The sequence below is a fragment of the Chlorocebus sabaeus genome, chromosome 7 (assembly GCF_047675955.1).
Source record: "Chlorocebus sabaeus isolate Y175 chromosome 7, mChlSab1.0.hap1, whole genome shotgun sequence".
In the NCBI taxonomy this organism is placed as follows: Eukaryota; Metazoa; Chordata; class Mammalia; order Primates; family Cercopithecidae; genus Chlorocebus; species Chlorocebus sabaeus.
In genome coordinates, this window is record NC_132910.1 from 25,159,113 (window position 1) to 25,168,727 (window position 9,615).

The window sequence follows — 9,615 nt, forward strand, 5'->3', positions numbered from 1 at the left end:
CACACAATAATAATGGAAGACTTTAACACCCCACTGTGAACATTATACAGATCAATGAGACAGTAACTTAAAAAGAATACCCAGGAATTGAACTCAGCTCTGCACCAAGCGGACCTAATAGACCTCTACAGGACTCTCCACCCCAAATCAACAGAATATACATTCTTTTCAGCACCACATTACACTTATTCCAAAATTGACCACATAGTTGGAAGTAAAGCACTCCTCAGTAAATGCAAAAGAACAGAAATTATAGCAAACTGTCTCTCAGACCACAGTACAACCAAACTAGAACTCAGGATTAAGAAACTCACTCAAAACTGCTCAACATCCTGGAAACTGAACAACCTGCTCCTGAATGACTACTGGGTACATAACGAAATGAAGAGAGAAATAGAGATGTTCTTTGAAACCAATGAGAAAAAGATACAACATACCAGAATCTCTGGGACACATTTTAAGAAGTGTATAGAGGGAGATTTATAGCACTAAATGTCCACCACAGAAAGCAGGAAAGATCTAAACTTGACACCCTAACATCACAATTAAAAGAGCTAGAGAAGCAAGAGCAAATACAAAAGCTAGAAGAAGGCAAGAAATAACTAAGATCAGAGCAGAACTGAAGGAGATAGAAAAAAAATAAACCCTTCAAAACTCAATGAATCCAGGTGTTGGTTTTTTTAAAAGATCAACAAAATTGACAAACTGCTAGCAAGACTAATAAAGAAGAAAAGAGAAGAATCAAACAGATGCAATAAAAAAATGATAAAGGGGATATCACCACTGATCCCAAAGAAATACAAAATACCATCAGAGAATACTATAAACACTTCTATGCAAATAAAACTGGAAACTCTAGAAGAAATGGATAAATTCTGGATATATACACTACCCAAGACTAAACCAGGAAGAAGTTGAATCTCTGAATAGACCAATAGCAGGCTCTGAAATTGAGGCAATAGTTAGTAGCCTACCAACCAAAAAAAAGTCCAAGACCAGACGGATTCACATCCATATTCTACCAGAGGTACAAGGAGGAGCTGGTGTCATTCCTTCTGAAACTATTCCAATCAATAGAAAAAAAGGGAATCCTCCTTAACTCATTTTATGAGGCCAACATCATCCTGATACCAAAGCCTGGCAGAGACACAACAAAAAAAGAGAATTTTAGACCAATTTCCCTGATGAACATCGATGCAAAAATCCTCAATAAAATTCTGGCAAACCGAATCCAGCCACACATCAAAAAGCTTATCCACCATGATCAAGTGGGCTTCATCACTAGGATGCAAGACTGGTTCAACATACCCAAATCAACAAACGCAATCCAGCATATAAACAGAACCAAAGACAAAAACCACATGATAATCTCAATATGTAGAAAAGGCTTTTGACAAAATTCAGCAGCCCTTCATGCTAAAAACTCTCAGTAAATTAGGTATTGATGGAACATATCTCAAAATAATAAGAGTTATTTATGACAAACCCGCAGCCAATATCATAGTGAATGGGCAAAAACTGGAAGCATTCCCTCTGAAAACTGGCACAAGACAGGGATGCCCTCTCTCACCGCTCCTATTTAACACAGTGTTGGAAGTTCTGGCCAGGGCAATCAGGCAGGAGAAAGAAATAAAGGGTATTCAGTTAAGAAAAGAGGAGTAAAATTGTCCTTGTTTGCAGATGATATGATTGTATATTTAGAACAGCAAAGTCTCCGGATACAAAATCAGTGTGCAAAAGTCACAAGCATTCTTATATACCAATAACAGACAAACAGAGAGCCAAATCATGAATGAAATCCCACTTCATTCCTAGATATGCAACTTACAAGGGATGTGAAGGACCTCTTCAAGGAGAACTACAAACCACTGCTCAACGAAATAAAAGAAGAAACAAACAAATGGAAGAATATTCCATGCTCATGGATAGGAAGAATCAATATCATGAAAATGGCCATACTGCCTAAGGTAATTTATAGATTCACTGCCATCCCCATCAAGCTACCAATGACTTTCTTCACAGAAGTGGAAAAAACTACTTTACAGTTCATATGGAATGAAAAAAGAGCCCGCATTGTCAAGACAATCCTAAGTCAAAAGAACAAAACTGGAGACATCACGCTACCTGACTTCAAACTATACTACAAGGCTACAGTAACCAAAATAGCATGGTACTGTTACCAAAACAGAGATATAGAGCAAAGGAACAGAACAGAGCCCTCAGAAATAATACTACACATCTACAACCATCTGATCTTTGACAAACCTGACAAAAACAAGAAATGGGGAAGGATTCCCTATTTAGTAGATGGTGTTGGGAAAACTGACTAGCCATATGTAGAAATTTGAAACTGGATCCCTTCCTTACATCTTACATAAAAATTAATTCAAGATGGATTAAAGATTTAAATGTTAGACCTAAAACCATAAACTCCCTAGAAGAAAACCAAGGCAATACCATTCAGGACATAGGCATAGGCAAGGACTTCATGTCTAAAACACCAAAAGCAATGGCAACAAAAGCCAAAATTGACAAATGGGATCTAATTACACTAAAGAGCTTCTGCACAGCAAAAAAAAAAAAAAAAAAAAAAAAAAAAAAAAAAAAAAACGAAAACAGAAAAACAAACAGACAAAAAAAAAACTACCATCAGAGTGAACAGGCAACCTAAAGAATGGAATAAAATTTTTGTAATCTTCTCACATAACAAAGGGCTAATATCCAGAATCTACAAAGAACTCAAACAAATTTACAAGAAAAAAACAAACAACACCATCAAAAAGTGGGCAAAGGATATGAACAGACACTTCTTAAAAGAAGACATTTATGCAGGCAACAGACACATGAAAAAATGCTCATCATCACTTGTCATCAGAGAAATGCAAATCAAAACCACAATGTGATACCATCTCACACCAGTTAGAATGGCAATCATTAAAAAGTTACGAAACAAGAGGTGCTGGAGAGGATGTGGAGAAATCAGAACACTTTTACACTGTTGGTGGGACTGTAAACTAGTTCAACCATTGTGGAAGACAATGTGGGGATTCCTCAAAGATCTAGAACTAGAAATACCATTTGACACAGCCATCCCATTACTGGGTGTATACCCAAAGGATTATAAATCACGCTGCTATAAAGACACATGCACAAGTATGTTTATTGTGGCACTATTCACAATAGCAAAGACTTGGAACCAACCCAAATGTCCATCATTGATAGACTGGATTAAGAAAATGTGGCACATATACACCATGGAATACTATGCAGCCATAAAAAAGGATGAGTTCGTGCCCTTTGTAGGGACATGGATGAAACTGGAAAACATCATTGTCAGCAAACTATCACAAGGACAAAAAAACAAACACCGCATGTTCTCACTCATAGGTAGGAATTGAACAATGAGATCACTTGGACACAGGAAGGGGAACATCACACACTGGGGGGAATGGGGTGGGATAGTATTAGGAGATAAACCTAATGTAAATGACGAGTTAATGGGTGCAGCACACCAACATGGCACATGTATACACATGTAACAAACCTGCACGTTGTGCACATGTGCCCTAGAACTTAAAGTGTAATTTAAAAAAAAGAGGAACAACACACACTGGGTCCTCTAGGAGGGTGGAGGGTGGGAGGGAAAACAGGATCAGGGCAAATAACCAAAGGGTAGTAGGCTTAATACCTGGGTGATGAAATAATCTGTGCCACAAACCCCCATGAAATAAGCTAACCTACTCAACAAACCTGTACACACTTCCCTGAATTTAAAATAAAAGTTAAAGAAAGTATTGATTGAAGGACACAGGTGACTGGAACTAGGGAAATTTGTTAAGAAGTTATATCAATAGTCAGGTGAATGCCAGATTCAAGGCAATTGCAGGGGAAAGGGAGAGGAAGAGTTCATGAGAGTTGTTAAAAAGACAAAATGGCACGATCTAAAACCCAGGTGGAGTTCTAGTTGGAGCAAAGAGAGAGGCTCAGTCTATGATGACACTTAGGTCCCACCCTGGCTTAGGCAACTGAGTGACTTGTTTATAAAGCAAAATGGAAATACAGAGGAACACTGGTCTCCCTATGTGAACTTTAGGGAGAGCTAACTAAATTACAGTGGTTGCATGTTAACATTGACAGCAAGAAGAAAGTAGAGAAGACAGGCATTGGCTCAGATTAGTATTATAGTACTTGATGTTCCAGTAAAGGAAAGCTGTCAGAGCTGCTGGCAAGGAGCAGCAGCAAGATGTCTTAGATGTCCTGATGAATATATTCACGTTAGTTTCATGGAGAAGAAATGTGCTTCACCCAGGCATACTCAGACGGTCTCTTTCTGGGGGCTTTATGTCTCGGCATTCCATAGAGGCTGAGTGTAGCCAGGGTGGAGCTAAGTACTAACAATTGACACAGAAATAATGGAAGAGAATGGAGATAAAAATCCTGGCATCATGTCTCGGTTCTGTCATTAACAGGTTTTATAAACTTGAGAGAGCTAGTTGATTTCTCATTGTTCATTTCCTTCACTAGCACACCATAGTAAAAATGAGATAATTCTTATTATGATGCTTCATTAGCCAATGAATACTTGAAAGACTCAGGAAAAGTCTCTTGGAGAAAGTGATTTACAAATTAAAAGCTGAAGATTCAGTAAAAATAAGCCAGATGGACAGGCTAAAGGTTGGAGAGGAGGTAAAACATGTTCCAATTACAGGGAACAGCATGTGGAAGGTCCCTAGCCAAAAGAGAAAATAGTCATTTCATGGAACAAAGTAGTGATCTGATATAACTAGGACATACAGTTTCACAGAGAAGCAATGAGGAAACCTAAATTATAAGCACTTAAATAACTTGATTAAGATCTCCTAGCTGACAAAGTTCTAATACTATTAATTATGTACAGCCTTCCTACAATGCCACACAAACAGGAGAAGATCATGGCTAAAGGTGATACAGGCATATTATTTCTCAGTGTATCTAGAATATTATATGGTGAATAGTCTCTTGAGTTTAAGTTTTTGAAATTATAGTGAGATAATGTTAGAACTGAGAGTCATTAGGTATATAGAATCAGACCACAACAAAAAGGAGGGTAAACTCGAAAATAAATCCATGGATAAACAACTAACCCTTGCTCTCACTCTAGTCCTCTGGAAATATAAACATCATCTCAAAATGAGGTTTGTGATTGATGTAATTTGCTTGTGTCCCCACTCAAATCTCATCATGACTTGTAATTCTCATAATCCCCATGTGTCATGGAAGGGACCTAGTGGGAGGAAATTGAATTATGGGGGTGATTATCCCATGCTGCTGTTTTCATGAGAGTGAGTGAGTTCTCAGAAGAGCTGATGATTTTATAAGGGCTCTCCTCCTTTTGCTTGGCATTTCTTCTTGCCGCCACCATGTGAAGGACATGTTTACTTCCCCTTCCGCCAAGATTGTAAGTTTCCTGAGGCCACCCCAGCTGTGCTGAACTGTGGGTCAATTAAACCTCTTTCTTTTATTAACTATCCAGTCTTGGGTATGTCTTTAATTCGTGGTGCGAGAATACACTAAATAAGCTCTGAAAAGACCTATTATTTGCATCTATATTATTAAAAAATCCAAATCAATTCAGTTTTGTAAAGCGTGAATACTGTTATTAAAATACACTGTCCAAAGACTGGATGAACTGGCTTTGTCCACACCTCTTCCCTAGAACACTCACCCATAAGATTACATTAATTTAAGATCTTCTCCTTGTTCTCTGTATTCTGATGTTTCACTACAAGGCGACAAGGTGTTGAGTTGTTTTTATTTATTCTGCATGTAATTTTGTTGAGATTCCCAAATATGAGACTTGTTGTCTCTGGCAGCCATAAAGGCACATCACTCAGATTTTCCTCCAACAAGACCTGCTGCAGGAGCTCAGCTGATGGCCCACAGTGGCAGGGCAGCTAGCTTAATAGTGCACTTTTATTAGTGGCATTCCCATCTTTATATTATTCCCATCTACTTCCCTGCTGGCCTACTGGCCTTCCTTGCACCTCCCAAGTATTTACTTGCACTTCAATCTTTGTTCCAGAGTTTTCTCTTGTTATCTCATTTCTACCCAATGATTTGTAGACTGTGCCTGGAGGTGAGCTTCTGGCGACACTATATTGGAGATACAGAATTTCCACCAAAGAAGATTTTGGAAAAAGTTTCTTTAAGTTAATAGGCCTATGTTTGATCTGTATAAGACAACATGTAGCCATTGTTGTCATTTATGTGTATAGTAAGGATAATTATAGCATATGTCACTTTGAATATCCTACTTCTTTATGTAAAAAAGTATCGATTCAATTCATTTAAATCTATAACAGAGCTTTTGTTTAAATGTCAATCTACTTAAAAGAAAAAAATTATTATCAAGACATTTTGACATGTACTGTACTTATCTTTAATCTTTTTGGTAATGATCACCACTCATACTTCCTTAAGAGCCTCAAGAAAACTAATTTTTCATCTTTCATTGTGACTCTGGAAAGGAGACTATTTTGATAATTAAAAATAGGCATACCACCTGTTAATAAATGGTTCTTTTGCAATTCTAAAGTGATTTAATATTATTTATTGTTTTTAACAACTGTAAAATACACGTATTTCAAGATAAACGTCTCAAATATTACTCTAACCATATATTTAGAATACAATGTTCTGTGTGCACTACCACAGTTTCTACCATTGACTATGAATAATGTCTGTTTTAATGTATGATAAAACTTTTTCCAGCAGTAAATAAATCAGAAAACATTTGTTACTATGTACAAGGTTCTGTGTTAGGTTTAGTAATCTAGATGTGGATCTCCCAAGCTGTCCCCATAGAATGTTTACCATATATTATTTAGCATTCTATCTCTAACACTCTTTTTAGGCAGTTTTTGCTTGTTTAGTCTTTAGAGTCCCATTAAGACATCATTTATAATTAGATAGGAAAGCACACATCGTCCAAATCAAAAGGAAAGTATTCTGCGTTCCTGTTTAACTGCCCATTTAAATTGAGGCTGAAGTTTTCAACCGCTATTCAAAGACTACAGGGCTCTACCTGAAACTTCAGGATTCCCTAGAAGTTCATTCAGTGCAGACATGGCCACCTCACCTTTCTTTAGGAGCAGAAACTCCAAGATTTAAAAATAATAAAATTCTATGTTGATTTATGATATGAAAAGAAAACTCAAGAAATTATTAATAGCAGGTGATTTTCTCAACCTCAAATAAACATTAACCTAAAATAATATAAATATTATATAAAATATATAAAATAATATAAATATTAACCTAAAATAAATATTATACTTAGAGGTAAAAGTTTAGACAGTTTCTTAAGAACAAAACAAGAGTGTCTGCTATCACCACTTCCCTTCAAACATGTACTAAAAATTTTAATCAGTACAGCGAGGCTAAAAAAATATATAAAAATTGATGATGGGTGAAAACACAAAACTGCCATTAGAAGTAGATGCATAATTGTCTATGTAGAAAATGCACAATAATTTACACTACTAGAATACTGATGAATACAAAAATTAGATACAAAATGAGAAAATATAGTGTTCAAGACACTATTTACAATAGTGGCCAAACACAAAAGTCTCTAGAAACAAGTTAAACAATGTACAAGGAGAAACATCTTTTTAATATTAAAGACCTCAATGTATGGGCTATATTGTAAAATGTTAATATTTTAACCATGCATCAACTATCTCTCCTGAAACTGATCTATTACATCAGTACAGTTTAATTCAAAAGTTACATATTGAAGAAGTAATTCTAAGGTGTATATCAAAGAACTGAGAAGAGGTCAGTGACTCCTAAAGAAAAAAAACAATGTTGGGAGACTTGTCTTTTCAGTTATCAAGAAATTTTATAATAATATAGTGGTTAGGATAGTATAGCACTCATGTAGATATGACATATTGACCAACGAGAAAAAAAAAAAAAGTCTAGAAACAACCTATGCGTATAAGAAATCTTGATTTATGACAGAGATTGAAAAATGATTAACATTTTGACACATGATACTGCACCAATTTGTAATCCATATGAAAATTAAAATTAAACTTCTACCTCACATTATAGAGAAAAATTCTGAGTAGATTAAAGTTGAAGTAAGAAAGACAAATCTACTTAAATTTTAGAACACAATGTAGAATATTTTATGATTCTGAGACGAGATTAACCATAAGAGAAAAAATCATATTATAGAAAATTCACTTTAAAGCACACTGCAGAGACAACTTTGTGCCACATATATAAGTGACAAATGATTATCATCCAAAATATTTTTAAAACTTTTATGAAAACACTAATAGCACAACAGAACAAGTGGATAAAAGAAACAGAAGTTTCACAGAGGACCAATTACAAATGATTCATAAATGTGAAAAGATATTCACCTTCATTTATAATAAGGAAAAAGTAAATTAAAATTACTATGTGATACCATTATATAGTCATTTAGTAACAGTTTTAAAAGTCTGATGATTTCAAGGGATGGCCAGTGGGTGGAGGAAAAGAAACTTTCATGAATTGCTTGTGGGTGTGGTAAATGAGTACAATCATTTTGAAAATAATTTTGTATGATTTTGTAAACTTGAATATATGCATGCCATACGAGTCAGTAATTCCACCCCTACATATATATCCTAAAATATCTCTAGGACTTATATACCCAGGACCCAGCACAAAAAATGTTGAGAGCTATGCTATTAACACTAGCAAAACTGTAAGCAACTCAAATGTCCACACAGCAGTGGACCAGAGAAGTATTTGTGTTGCCACAAAATGTAATAGCAGTCATTGATTGAAATATACCATCCTATGTGAAATTCACAAATAAGTTCCTAAATGACAAAATTAGGTTATATCTATATATCTATGTAGCAGCAGCTCATTTTTCCAAAGTTCAAAGCAAATAAAAATAATAATCAATTATTTAGGATTTTACTTATAGTTATTTCGCACTAATATAAGTAGGAATGACTGACACTGAGTTCAAGTTAAGGGTTAAGGTGCAAAGAGTGTGACAGGAAAGGAGAAAGATGAGATTTGGAGTGGGTGCAGAGAGTACTTCCAGTATCCTGCTAATATTCTTATCTTAAACATGGAAATGGGCATAATGGTTTATTCTGTTACTCTTCCTAAACCATTGTGTGTGTATATATATGTATGTATGTACATGCAAATAGTATACATATGTATATATATGCTCTATACAATCTTTAATATTAAATATTATTTTTATAAAGCATCTATTAATGTTTTTATATAGTATATGTTTCTATACAATCTTATACATCTATGACATATTGTGCAATTTAAAAAACTTTGTAAGCCTGCTACATTATATTGCAACTTTTGAATGTTCTTTGTCCAAGTATATAAAAGACTTCCCAATAATCTAGCATGATCAAAGTATTTTTAATGCTAGTCATGTGTCATTGCTTATTATAGATGTTCATTGACTTCAAAAATCAATCTACACATTTTAGTTTATGCCCTACTCATGCTCCAATGTCAGATACTTTTTTTTGAGACAGTTACTAGAATGGAATCTTGAAGATGGTAATTTTTTTCTTCAGCTCTGAAAACTACTAC